The sequence below is a fragment of the Bos indicus x Bos taurus genome, chromosome 7, assembly GCF_003369695.1.
Source record: "Bos indicus x Bos taurus breed Angus x Brahman F1 hybrid chromosome 7, Bos_hybrid_MaternalHap_v2.0, whole genome shotgun sequence".
In the NCBI taxonomy this organism is placed as follows: domain Eukaryota; kingdom Metazoa; phylum Chordata; class Mammalia; order Artiodactyla; family Bovidae; genus Bos; species Bos indicus x Bos taurus.
In genome coordinates, this window is record NC_040082.1 from 7,519,419 (window position 1) to 7,534,393 (window position 14,975).

A 14,975-nucleotide genomic window follows, 5' to 3' on the forward strand; every position below is an offset into this window, starting at 1 on the left:
TGCCCTGGTTCATCCAGCTGGTAATGAAGCAGTCAGCATCCCATCTCTGGAGTGGAATAGGCAATTATTCCAGCTTGAAACTCTGCCCTTGCAAATTGAGTGTGGCAACAATTCACATTGGCTGTCATTACAAAGTCTCTCAAAACAGGGTAGCTATCCGTATCAGATCACAAGGAAAAATCAGAGATGCCTAAAAAGTTTACCTTAACTCCAAATAGATTATCGTGTGGGCTGATGATATGGATATTTAAGCTGCTTTCGAGGAGACCTTTTTGTTCAGTTTTATTCTTCGATCTTACTCCAAATTGCTCCAAATAAATCTAAAATCCTAGTCACGTAGAATATTTCTGTAGAGTCTCATTAACCAAAACCTCCTGTCTTGCAATACAGTTAGAGAATAAAAACATCTCTCATTTCCGTCTAGTTACATTTTAAGGCTGTTACAAGAAATCAAGAAAAGAACAAACTCCTCTGGGAATTTGAACCTTAGATGTGCAAGTAAAACGTTTGTACTTAGACCTCTCAAAGCCAGCTCATGTATGTATCTTCTGGGGAGCTCTCAAAATAGTATCTGCGCCTGGGCCCCACCCTATACCAATTAAATCAGAACTTCTGCACCTCAGATGATTCTAGAATGTTCAAGTTAAGCACTAGTAAAAATTTAACAGGCGTACACATCACCTGGGCTTCCCTGATGGCTCAGAGGTTAAAGCGTCTGCCTCCAATGAGGAAGACTTGGGTTCTATCCCTGGGTCAGGAAGATCCCGTGGAGAAGGAAATGGCAACCCACTCCAGTATTCTTGCCTGGAGAATCCCATGGACATAGGAGCCTGGTAGGCTACAGTCCACAGGGTCGCAAAGAGTTGGACACGACTGTTTCAACTACAGATTCTAACTCAGGTGTTCCATGATTGGGACTAAAAATCAAGATTTCTATACATTTCCAGATAATGTGGATGTAGCTGGTTTATGGACTGCTTTGTTAAGTAGCCAGAATCTAGTAAGAACTTTCCTAGCTTAATCTTAGAATTTCCTGTGGAACTTTTTAAAATTCCTGTGCCCTTGACATCCTCTAGACTTGCAACACCAGAATTTCAATGGGTGCAATTCAGTCATCAGTAGTTTTTTAATGTGCCCAGTGGTTCAAATGTATTGGAAAGGTTGAATATCAGGGATGTAGGTGCCTTACCATTTCCCCAGCCTGACTTTTCCCCTTGACTTAATGACACAAAAATCTTCCATTAAACAAGTCTTGAAAACTGTGATTTCTCCCTCTGCTGCATCCACATATGACTTGCCATGTTTCATTCATTCAGTAACTGAAATATCTGCTGACATCCATGTCTCCTTTCAATTGTCAGCACATATTTAAGGCTTCAATTACCATTTGCCTACTATAGCTTACAACAATTTTTTTTTCAAACAATTTCTACCTAACTCCAATTATTTTAAAACCTGTTGAGTATATTTTACCTATTGTTGCTGAATTAGTCTCCTTAAATCATTCCTAATATATATATCCTTTGTTTAAGGCTTCCTGGTGGCTCAGATAGTAAAGAATCTGCCTGCAATGCATGAGACCTGGGTTCAATCTCTGGATCAAGAAGATCCCCTGGAGAATGGAAAGGCTACCCACCCCAATATTCTTGCCTGGAGAATTCCATGAGCAGTGGAACCTGGAGAGCTATATAGTCAATGGGGCTGCAATGAGTTGGACATAACTGAGTGACTAACACTTTTGTTCAGAATCTTCATATTGCCCTTTGTCTATAAAATCTAAGCAAAACCCCTAAATATAACATTCAATATTCTCTATATTCAGATCTCTACTTAATTTTCACTTAAATTTCAGTGTAATCTCTCATTATTTATAAAGCTCTCCTTTTTCTCACGTTTTTTCTCACCTACAACTTGGTCCTCAAACACCGCCTTATTATCCTGTGTATGACTATCTCTGCTATTTGTCTAACACAGTGTTCTCAGAATACTAAACCACACCTTACATCTTAAGAGCTTATTCAACCATAAAAACTACCTCTAAATCGTATTATACAAACAAAATAAGAAACCCTATGCTTGGACTCCCCTATTTGCTTATAAAAATTATGTTAAACTATTCAAAGTTTGCCTAATCTCTTTCCCAAATTTCTCTCGGCCTTAATAGCCTGGAACACAAAAACAGGATCTTGAGATTATCCCAGAAAGCTCTCCCCCAAGTAAAAGATCAATTAATATTTACTAAATTGAAATGTATAAATATTTTCCATTTGAGCATTATGTGCATATTAGTTAAAAAATATGATTTCTTCCCACAAGTTTACAGTTTACAGGGTTTAAATATGTAAAACAAATACCACATAAGGACATATAGTTAATTCCTCAGGTAGTCAAAGAGATTCATGATGAGATTGAATACTTTGAAACTGCAGCGACTACAACTGGTCCACAGATCTTGACATATAATAGCTTCCAAAAATAAATTCTCAGAATTCAAAGAGAGGGGTTCTTTTGTCATGCTTTCAAGAGAAATCTTGGGTTCTGTAAGTTCTGTGAAAAAAGATAATAATGGCATATTAGATGAGAGAGTAAGTATAAAGGCTAAGGGGAGGAAATGCAAATGGCAGGCTGGATGGAGAATGGAGACGCTGCTTTGGCTGTGACCATGTATGGCAGTTACTAGATGCTTTCAGATTGACGATGTCTGATGAACAAACATTTAGAAAGCATGAACTAATTAGTCCCATGTTGGAGTAAAAGATAGCCCACTAAAAATATTTAGAACACCATCTTACCAGCAAGAACAACATGGTTGAAATCAAGTACAGTTTTACTATTTACACAGAATAATTCCGAACTTATCTGAAGTGAAACATAATTTGCTTACTGGTTGCATGCATTTCATGCATGGCTATTGTAGGCTGAAACAATACAGACATCTTCTAAATAAATGTTTAATAATAATAGATTTAGAATTAGTACACACAGTATTTCACGTCATGGGAAGTATGTTATAAACCCAATTTATAAATATTATTTCAAAACGAATATGGTGGTGATACAAACATCTCTTCACTGCTTCCAAATACATTAGTCCAGCTTTATAGTTGCAAATTTTATAAAACTTTCCAATTCTTCAAGATATAATTTGCCATTAGTTTGACATTTCTCAATTCCTATCTTCAATTCCTATGCTGGGGTTTGAAAATGCAAATTTTTTCTGTAATTTTTTACCAAGTATTTCCTGAAAGTGTACTGTGAATTAGATTCTTTCAGTTCTGAATTTTTTCTTTCTATTGTAGCACTTTCTTTACTCTAGTTATTTTCAAATGTTTTATTTCTCTAGTATCTTACTGTGAGGATACTTAAAAGACGTAGATATTTACCAGAACAGTTGAAAGTAGTTTGAATAGTTTTTGAGTTCTCATTCTTTAAGTTTCATGCAAATTTAAAACCTATACCACAAAATACTGATTTTTAATATAAAATGATGCCATATATTGTTTATCCTTAGGAAAAATGTGAATGTCAATTAAATATGCCATATTTAAGCCTGATAAATACTACCACATACTTTTGTAGAGAAAGCTTCTTCATCTAACTTTGAAAGAAATAATTTCAACCCCATCACACCTAATTGTGTGTCTGGATCATCCTTTCATTTTTAAATAAGCGTGCCATAATTGTCTCTGAAAAAGGATGCACCATTCAGTACAATTTCTTTTAAATAGAATGCAAATATAGCAGATATTTCTGCCTTTAGGAAATCTGAAATTAAAGATGTAAGACACAAATAACAGAAGCAACGTGCCAAAAGCATTTTATACAATGAAAAGTATAGCATTTAAAGTAGGATGAGACCAAACTCTAAAATGAGGGTAATCAGGATGAATTTCATGAAAAGATAGTATTTCAGTTGGATATTACATATGAATAAGGTTTTGGCACATAGTCTGGAAACAGTAGAATCTGGAAAGAAGAAAATATCTGAGCAAAGGAAGAAAAAGAAATGTGCAAGGCCCTTTTCAGAAATAAAATAATAAATTGATTTCAATTGTCAGAGAGAATACATATAATACGTAGAGTTAAAAATGGAAAAGTAGACAAGTCACATTATAGAAGATCATGGACTTTGAAAATTTTTCTTCATAAAGTTATTCGGATGATGAAATGTGGGCTGGTAAGAGAACCAATCAAGAATGTAACTGCTATAATTGATATATCATGCTTTTGTCAAGATGCTGTTGTTTGGTTGTTCAGTCACGTCCGACTCTTTGCAACCCCATGGACTGCAGCACGCCAGGCCTCCCTGTCCATCACCAACTCCCGAGTTTACTCAAACTCATGTCCATCGAGTCGGTGATGCCATCCAACACTCTCATCCTCTGTTGTCCCCTTCTCCTCCTGCCTTCAATCTTTCTCAGCATCAGAGTCCGTTCAAATAAATCAACTCTTCACATCAGGTGGCAAATTATAGCACGACTTAAAAAAATATTGTCCAAGAGAACTGGGAGGAGCATTTGAAGAAACAAACAAAAACTCTTCTGATATGTTTCTAACTATAAAACTAGCTTGATTAGCACTTCTTCACTCTAATGGGTCAGAACACACATGAATTCAAAATTAAGTGCAAAGAAAATAAGCATTTCTGCTTCTGGTAATGAATAGATAATTCAGATTAACTTTTCAGCTGTGAACAACCAACAAAGCAAGAATTTTTTTTTTTAATATATCAACAAACTAACAAGATAGTGAGGAATTGTAGAACCTATTTCTAGAACAAGAATATCCAGTGAAACAAGCTCTGGTATCTAACAATTTTTTTACTGAAAGGTGTCCATGGATTCCATACCATGATAAAGATGACTAGGCCACTTTATAAGCTAAGCAGAGCTTTCCAAAGAATGACATGAGTAAGAAAAAACATATGTAGTTTAAGTGCCAAGGACTGAGACCTTGGCAAGCTTGTCAGAATTTGTGTAGGCTTATATTTTCGGATTAAGGGAAAAGTGGAAATAGCCTTCGAAAGGACTGTGGTTCAAATTTTAATCATTTCAATCAAGTCAATAAGATGATCTCTGATATCTGGGTCCTCTTGGCCTTAATGAAGAAATGTGTAACCCATTTTGGAAGTAGTTAACGTGATCTCATATGTCAAATCACTTTTATAACTTTTCATACTGCAAGCTGTTTGCGATTCATGAATTCATATTTGTAATTTGATCAAAATAGGAATGGATGGCAACAAGAGCACATGATTTGAAACCATGAAAAAGTAAAATAGAGAATCTAAATAGCTGATGGGCGGGCGTTAGACAATAAAGATATCAGACATAGATTTTACTATTATTCTGCCAGTAAATTCAAGAAAATAAAAAATAAAAAATTTCAAGAAGACTAGAAGTCAAAAAATATTCTACTGAAATTCCAGAATGAAGTCTATAAGACAAATAAACAGCAGTTCTAATAGCAGATTAGATTCATCTGAAGAATGACTGATTTGGAAAATAGATAAAAATAAAAGTTCTACAATGAAGCACAGAAAGGAAAAAAAATGGAAAACTTAAAACTAGTGGAATTTTCTAATATACATGGAATTTCTGTATCAGAAGCAGAAAAGAGAAAGAATCAAAATTTAAACATAATTTTTTTTCTAAAACTGATTAAAAGAAATCAATCTGCAGATCAAAAGAACACTACAAATCTTAAACCAGAAAGTACACATACAGGTTTTAGTAAAACTATTGAAAGTCAAAAGCAAAAGAGAGAAAAGAGGAATGTAATAATGAGACAGAACACAAAAGAAGCAATATAATTCATAAACCAATAAAACTATATTTTAGTAGAGAGAACAGACTAAATCTGTCCATCTATAATCTATAGCTCTGAAAATATCTTTCCAAATAAAACTTAATATCTCATGTTAACACTCAACATTATCAAATACGTGAATGAAAAGAATGAATCAAAAAATAATCAGAAAGCTGAATATTTTATATGTTAAAGCAATTATCACTAATTATGTTAAACATCATAGGGATAGGGGTCAAGTGTTTTAAAAGACTTCTATGGACCTTAGCCTGTCAGGCTCCTCTGTTCATGGAATTCCAGGCAAGAAGCCATTCCCTTCTCCAGGGGGATCTTCCCAAACTAGGGATCAAACTTGGGCCTCCTGCATTGCTGGCAGTTTTTTCAACCACTTGAGCCATCAGAGAAGTCCCAGAGACTCCTTAAATACACAGAAATACATACTAAAATTGCCTGCAAATTTCTAAATTGATTTAATGTACTCCATTTTGCAAGTAATAATAGAGTTCCTTGAGTGAGGTATTATCACAAGACCCTCTCTTCTAAATACTTATTCCATTTACCCAGTTATTTACCAATACTTACTTGTATGCTTAATATTTACCAAGAACTGTGTTTATATACTAGAGGTTAAAAAACAAAACAGTCCCTTTCTTCCTGGAAATTGCATTTGGAGAGAAAGAAAGGTAAACAAAACATTATGTTACAATATAAAGAACTATGAAACAAATTGACTAGTATCTGGTTAATGATTACTGAGTAAAAGATTATTATAAAAATATATACAACATGCTATGGGAATGGTATTAAGAATCATTTATTCAAGAAAAAGCTGAGTGAATGCATGCACGTGTATGACTGAGTCCCTTCATTGTTCATCTGATACCCTCATAACATTGTTAATCAGCTATACCTCAATACAACATGTTTTTAAAAAATTCAAAAAGGGTTGAAAAGGTGGGAAAAGAGGTATATCTATATCGTTCTTTAAAAAAAACCTTTGCATCATATCATAGATATCAATGTTAAAGGACTAAAGATCATCTGGGCATTTCTTTTTTTTTAATTTAATTTTATTTTTTAAATTATTTTTTTAATTTAAATTTATGTATTTTAATTGGAGGCTCTATTCACCATGCTCTTTGAATCTAACTAGCACATAAAGTAAGGAAATTTCATATTCAGTAAAACTAGAAAATGAGGAAAACCAAAACTGTGAAAAATAGTTGTCAAATATAATGAGTGTTTGATGAATTTGAACAGAAGACGCACAAACCAGTCCCAAAGCCCCCAGATTTTTTGAACTACAGACATATGAGTGCATGTACATATACACAGTCTCAGAAGTCCTAACCAGTGGCCCCAAATGCTTGACCCTGGACATCCTGGGAGCAGGAGAATCCAGGAGCACGTGCTCGCCTGTGTTACATGATACTGTGTCAAGGGAGATGGACTGAGTGAGAAAACCGAGGATACTCTGTATGCACTAGATACAAGTGGTAAGAAAGGAAATTCTGGGAGAGTTCGCAGATGGCAAGTAGATTTGCAACTGGTACAAAGAACCAGTGATCATGAAATATCCTAACACTAAATCATCATGAACACACACACACATGCCCCTTCAAAATGCTGAGTTTACTGTGAGTTATATAGAATTTCTATTCTCGATAAAAAAGGAAAGGGGTATCACTAAATGTTCTGATTGGTGATAAATGTTCAGAACAGAAAATATAGTTGAGTTGGTGAGAAAAAGTTGGTGGGAGTTGATTCTGCGTTAATTTCACTGGAGAGGACAAGTGAACAGAACCAGAGGTGAGTCCAAGGGCTCAAACCGTCACATTAAGATATATTTCTTTCTCCATCTACAAACCTTGCCTTTCTGTGCACAGTCTTTATTTTTAAGTATAAATTTATCTCACAATGGCAAACCTGGATACAGACTTATTATACAAAATCTCTTCAAAAATAGTCGCATGTTCCCCTTGATTTTAGTAACTGTTCAATAAATGAATTTCATTCTATCTTGGTTTATTTCCCTTAATGAATCAGTTAAAATGGCTAACGAGATGGGGTGCTCTATTCGATTATAAGCGGGTTATACTTGGAGCTAGAGGTTAAAGTCAGCCTTACCTAGATGATAAGAACTAAGAGTAGGACAAGTTGATTTCCAAGAGGGAAAAAACCAAAGAGCTATTACAAAAAAAAAAAAAAATTAAGTTAAGCAAAAAATAACAATGTCCTTTAAGACGCCTTCTTAGAAACTCTTTAGGTGATAAAATCAAATAAGTCAAGAAAGGTATAAAGAAGCTATGTTGAATGTACCAGTACTGATGTCAAAGATAACTAAAAACTGAAAAAATATGTTTACTATGTTACATTGTGGGAATTACAGTTACTTATAGAATATTTCTATTATAAATCCTAGCAATGTGAATTGAGAATAGAAAAACTGGAAAATAAAGTGTAGGGGAGAGGGGGAGAGGGTAGATGAGGAAAGAAATGAAGAAATATAAACAAGTTGACTTTTAACATTGTTCCTGTAGGGTGCTGATAAATTGAAAACAGAAAATCAGACTCATTTTAGAGCAAACACATAGCCTTAATAGATTAATTAAGCATTCATCTGAAGAAGCTAGAATAAAAAATAGATATAAGAAAATCAGAGATAATTTAATTAAAAACAAAACTAACAAATTGTAAAATCAAAGAATAGTAAATTGGAAAACAAAAGAGAAACATTTTTTAAAGATTACCATGTTGATGTATGGCAAAACCAATACAATATTGTAAGTAATTAGCCTTCAATTGAAATAAATAAATTTATATTAAAAAAATTTACCAACCTAAACATGAGACAGTATAAAAGAAGTAAATATCTTAATTTAAAATTTTTTTTAAAATATGGAAAAATGTAAACACTGGGAAATTGAGAATGATCTTAAAAACCCTTGGCTGAATTGTTTTATTAGACTGAAAGTGTGATAAAATATATTTTTAAGGGAAAACATAAATTGCCTAAATTGACTCAAAAACAATTTATAAATTAAAAAAAAATAGGCTAGCAACCTCTATGATCTTATTATTTACTCAAAAGATATATGTGCAAGGGTGAACACTGAAACATTCTGTGTAATACCTAAAAGTCAGAATCAACATAACTATTTATCTATCAGGACTAAGAACGTTAAATGATCATATATTCATACAAAATAATTCTAGTCGATGGTTAACTAATTTATATGTGTTGAGATCTCCCGATTACAATATTAACTACAAAAATGGAAATGACAAAATATTTTTAAGGGAGATATACATTCTCTTTTTAATATATTATTTATACCTTCTATGCACTAAATATGCATGGGTTTTGACAACATAGTCCTGAAATAATTATAACCACATATGCAGATTTCTATATGGAGACTTTCTGAAAAGACACAACATATTACTAATGGCTATAACCACGAGCAAGTAGAGTGGGACAGGGCGTTTACCAAGTGTAAAATTTCACTTTTCACTCCATCTTCCTATATCATTTTAATTGATGTTATTTGCTCATTTTTAAAATCATAATAAACAAAAATAAAAAGCTGTATTTTCTGCTTGAGATACCATTTAACATGAGGCAACAGAGATTCAGAAGAAAATTCATTGTAGATTTATATTATTTCAGATAAACAATTTCTGAGAAGATAAAAAGAGACAAAACTGGGCAGAGTTTTGTAAATTTTTAGATATATTTAACTTAAAATTATGTTATATTTTACCTAGTTCATTATATATGCTGAGTTCTATGCTCAATAAAAAGGGAAAAACACTTTAGGGCATCTATTCTCAGGGAGATTAGAATATAAGACAATGTTTTTAAAACAAACAATTGTACAAGGTAAACTGTAAGTGCCAAATCAGTAACTTTATACTGAATTACTTCAAATTCTTCAAATCTATCAAAACTTCCCCTATTCACCCACCTACCACGTTTCATTTTACTAATCATTCTATTTTTATTTTATTAATTGTATTAAATGTAGACTGATTTGCATCAAATACTTTTAAAAATTGTTTCTCCTTAACCCCATAAGAGAAACTACCCATAAATCCTCAAATGGAATCCCAGAAAGAGGAATTTCTTCTTAGAATCTTTACATACATGAAATTTTCCCTAGAATAGAAGCTATGGCAAACCTAGACAGCAGAGAAACCACTTTGTCGATAAAGGTCCAGATAGTCAAAGCTATCGTTTTTATAGTAGTCATGGAACACAAAGAAGGCTGAGCACCAAAGAATTGATGCTTTTGAAATTGTGGTGTTGGAGAAGATTCTTGAGAGTGCCTTAGACAGCAAGGAGACCCAACTAGTCAGTCCTAAAGGAAATCAACCCTGAATATTCAATGGAAGGACTGATGCTGAGGCTGGAGTTCCAATATTTTGGCCACCTCATGTGAACAGTTGACTCACTGGAAAAGACCCTGATGTTGGGAAAGACTGAAGACAGGAGAAGGGGTACGAGAGAGGATGCGATAATTGGATGGCATGATCGACTCAATGGACATAAGTTTGAGCAAACTCCAGGAGACAGCGGGGGGGATCAGGGAGGCCTGGCATGCTGCAGTCCATGGGGTTGCAAAGAGCTGGACATGACTTACTGACTAAACAACAACAACAATCCTAGAATGATTCTATGAAACTGAAGGATTGGGTTAGCCAAACTTGAAAATATTCAACTCAAAGATCAAATGCAAATGTTACCAAATAAGTTCTGGCACTCTAAAATGTCAATAATTTTAGCACTTTATTTCTAAAAAAGTGCAAAACGTTTGCATGGAAATATTTAACCAAAAAATAGAGAAACACAGTGCTATTGCTAAGTGCTTTGGCTTAAGGTTTTGTGGAAAATACAAGCGATGGTATCTTTCACCACATGTCCAAGATAGATATCATAAGTGAATTCTGATGCCTGGGATGATGTAATGAACACTGCAGCACAGTGAGGCACATCTCTCATGATAGTTTTCAGTATTTTATAGTTTTCAGAGGTAATCAGAAGCAGTTTCAAAATAAATGTCTTCACCTTAGTCTTAAAAATGAGAACAGAGCCAGCTTTTTGAGCTCTAGCCAGACGCTAGATTTTACAGTCTGAACTATGTGGGCTAACTGCTAACAGCTCAGGATCTGAGACTTTCAAAGTTATTTTTAGGACAAATCGGTTAATGAGCAGGTACAAACTTCAACATAAATGAGCAGCAGGGCAGAGGCAGCCAAATGTCAGGGAAAGTCTCAGATGGTAGGACAAATTGTAATTATTCAATCCAGTCGGTGGACAGTGGTGAATAAAAATGAACCATTGCCAACTGCTATCCAGTCAAAGGTTTAATTTTTTATGCACATAAATAGAAAAAGCACAGGAAACACAAACACAATGCCTGTCAGAATAGCTTACTCCTGCCGTCGCTCATGCCAGCAGAGAACAGTTTCCTTTCTTTTTCTGGAACTTTCCTCAAATTAGCTATAATACTTGCATTATGGTTCTAATGAATACTACATCTTGGTTCTGTACTAGCTTATTTGCAACGACAAGGCATCATGTAATCCTTCCACATGTTGCAGAAAACTCCAAGAAATCAGCACAGTCATAATTCACTCCCTCCACTACCATCACACCACCAACTGTGGGGTCTGGCCTCCACCAAGAATTAACTGTCAGTCTCAGAAAAAGGCTCAAATAAATTAGTTCATTTGCACTGAGAAAATCACATCAGTCTACCAGTTATCTGGAGAATGACTAAATCTGGGAGAAGAGAAGGCAATTTTGCCAAAGACATGGCCCTATAGAGCCCTGAAACTCTTAGCTGCTACTCTGTTTGGTTTTCATTGCACAGTGTAATAACAAAAAGAGGTCCAGAGTGTTCCTCAAACACTTCACCTTCATGCAATATAAGAAAACTGGTTATGTGCATTTTTCCCTTGGTTTGGTTTTTGGTTACCAGGCAACCACTACCAGTGTTCCTAATGGTACTCTTTGTCTTGGGAAGGAGACATATTTCTCTCCCATTCTGAATGATCTGGGGAAACAGTAAAATACAGTGCTATGAAAAAATCCCAGAGGATCCTTCCATCACACACAGATCACTCTTTTCATTTCTGAGATACAGTAAATGTGGGTAGGTAATTAAACTAAGCTTCGTCAATCAATCCTCTCTCTCACATTTTGAATCATGAGGGGAGTGACAAGGTGAGACAAATGACTGGAATTTGTTCCTGCTTCCTACCAGTGCAGAAATTTTCCAGCAATTAATGCCCTTGAGACTTGAAAGCTTCCTTTCCCTATTGTGAGCCTATGTCCCCAGCCTCCCTTAAACACTGTGTGATACCCTATGTCCACTGGGTATTTTCATTCCAGCTTAATTTAGAGTCACCTGGTGCTGTCTGCAATCAAAGGCACAGAGTTCGTGGGGAATAAAAAGAAGAAAAAATTACTTCTTTTATGGTACTTTCAATCAGAAAGACAGGCAACAGTTTTGCTATATAAAGACTTATTCTGAGGAAATTTTTTTCTTTACTGTCTTCATACTATTTTTTCCAGTTTTACTGAGAAATAATTGACATGTATCACCATATAGATTTAAGGTTTGACCATGATGGCTTGATGTATATACATTGTGAAGTGATTTTCTCAACAGGTTCAGCTAACATCTATCATTGAGTTTTAGACTGCAAGGAGATCCAACCAAGCCATTCTGAAGGAGATCAGCCCTGGGATTTCTTTGGAAGGAATGATGCTAAAGCTGAAACTCCAGTTCTTTGGCCACCTCATGCGAAGAGTTGACTCACTGGAAAAGACTCTGATGCTGGGAGGGATTGGGGGCAGGAGGAGAAGGGGACGACAGAGGATGAGATGGCTGGATGGCATCACCGACTCGATGGACTTGAGTTTGAGTGAACTCCGGGAGTTGGTGATGGACAGGGAGGCCTGGCGTGCTGCGATTCATGGGGTCACAAAGAGTCGGACACGACTGAGCGACTGAACTGAACTGAACTGAACATCTATCATCTCAAGTAGACACAATAAAAAAGAAAAAAAAATTCTCCTTTTGATAAGAACCCTTAAGGTTTACTCTCTTAATAACCCTGATATATATTCTACAACTCTGCTGTATATTATACAATAACTGCAGTCATTATATTGTACATGAGTCCTTAGTATTTATTCCTTATAACTGTAAGCTTGTACCTTTGGACCACCTTCCTTTAATTCCCCCTCTCCTTACCCTCTGCCTCTGGTAACCACAAGTCTGAGCTCATTTTCTGCGAGTTTAATTCCAGTTTTGTTTTAGATGCCACACATAAGTGAGGTCATATAGTGTCTATCTTTCTCTGTTTGGCCTGCTTCACTTAGAACAAAGCCTTCAAGGCCCACTCATGCTGCTATAAGTGGTTAGAATTTCCTCGATTGTATGGCTGAATAGCATTCCAGTGTGTGTATATGTACACACATGTGTGTGTATGTATGTGTGTAGGTATGTGTGTAAATATCAATAGAGATAGGTAGATAGATATATCTCACAACTTCCTTTTCCATTCATCCTTTGTTGAATACTCAGGTTCCAAGTCTTGGTTATTGAAAATAATGCTGCTATGAACATTGCAGGTGCAGATGTATCTTTGAGATTCCCTTTACATTTTCTTTGGATATATTTCCCAAAGCGGAATTGCTGGATTACATACATGGAGATTCTATGTGTGTGTGTGTATATATATTTATTTATTTTTGAGGATCCTCCATACTGTTTTTCATGGTGGCTGTACCGATTTACATTCCCACTAACAAGGAACAAGGGTTCTCCTTTCGCTACATTCACAGTAGCATATGTTAATGCATCTTTTTGATGATGGCCATTCTAATAGACAGGTGGTATCTCACTGTGGTTTTAACTGCCATTTCCCTAGCAACTGGTGATGCTGAGCATCTTTTCACACACCTGCTGGCTTTTTACACATCTTCTTTGGAGAAATGCATATTCAGGTCTCTTGCCCATTTTTTGTTGTTGTTGTTATTGCTGTTTTGCTATTGAATTATTATGAGCTCTTCATATACTTGGAAAGCCTCTTATCAGTTACATAGTTTGCAAATATTTGTTTTTGTTCTACAGGTTGCCTTTGTACTTTGTCATTGGTTTCTTCTGCAGTACAGAAGTTTCTCAGCTTGCTATACTTCTATTATTAATTTATTTTTAAACTTTTGTGCTTGTGCTTTAGGTGTCATATAAAAAATATTACCTAAACCCATGATAAGAAGCTTTATTCCAGTGTTTTCTTCTAAGAGTTTCATGGCTTCAGGTCTTTTATTCAAGTCTTTAATCTGGTTCTTTCAGTTTTTATGAATGGTGTAAGAAAGGTTACAGTTTGATTCTTTTACCTGTGAAGATCCATTATTTCAGCACCATTTATTGAAGAGTATTCTCAGCTTTCCTGTCAAACACTAGTTGACTTTATATGCTTGGGTTTATTTCTGGATTTTGATTCTGTTCCATCGGTCTTTCTGTCTGTTTTTATGCCAGCATCATACCGTTTTGATGACTATAGATTTATATTATAGCCCAAATCAGGAAGTGGAACGCCTCCTGCTTTGTTCTTCTTTCTCCAGATTTTCTTTTAGCTATTCAGGGTCTTTTGTGTCTGTGCTAGTCTCTCAGTCACATCCAACTCTTTGTAACCCCATGGACTGTAGCCCACCAGGATTCACTGTCCATGGAATTTTCCAGGCAGGAATACTGGAGTGGGTTCCCATTCCCTTCTCCAGGGAATCTTCCCAACCCAGGGATTGAACTGGGGTTTCCTGCATTTCAGATGGATTTTTTACCAGATGGGCTACCAGGTAAGCTATTCAGGGTCTTTTGTAGCACCATATGAATTTTAGGAGTGTTTTTATACTTTCGTAAAAAATGCCTTTGGAATTTTGATAAGCATTGCATTGACTCTATAGATGGTTTTTGGTAATATGGATATTTTAACAATATGTATTCTTCCAATTCAAATTTTTTTCATTTATGCATGTATTCTTTGATTTCTTTAATCCTAATATCAGTTTTTGTTTTTAGGTTTTGATATATATATATTTCGGAGAAGGCAATGGGACCCCACTCCAGTACTCTTGCCTGGAAAATCCCAAG

General features: G+C 35.2%; 1 long non-coding RNA gene across 1 annotated transcript in view; it reads right to left on the reverse strand.

Moving 5' to 3' along the window:
- Positions 1-810: 810 nt before the first annotated feature.
- The window catches only part of LOC113894956, a 255,105-nt gene continuing 240,940 nt past the window's right edge, over positions 811-14,975 (reverse strand). The window contains exon 4 of the long non-coding RNA XR_003511713.1: positions 811-2,547. This is a non-coding gene — a long non-coding RNA (uncharacterized LOC113894956). The remainder of the gene's footprint in view (positions 2,548-14,975) is intronic.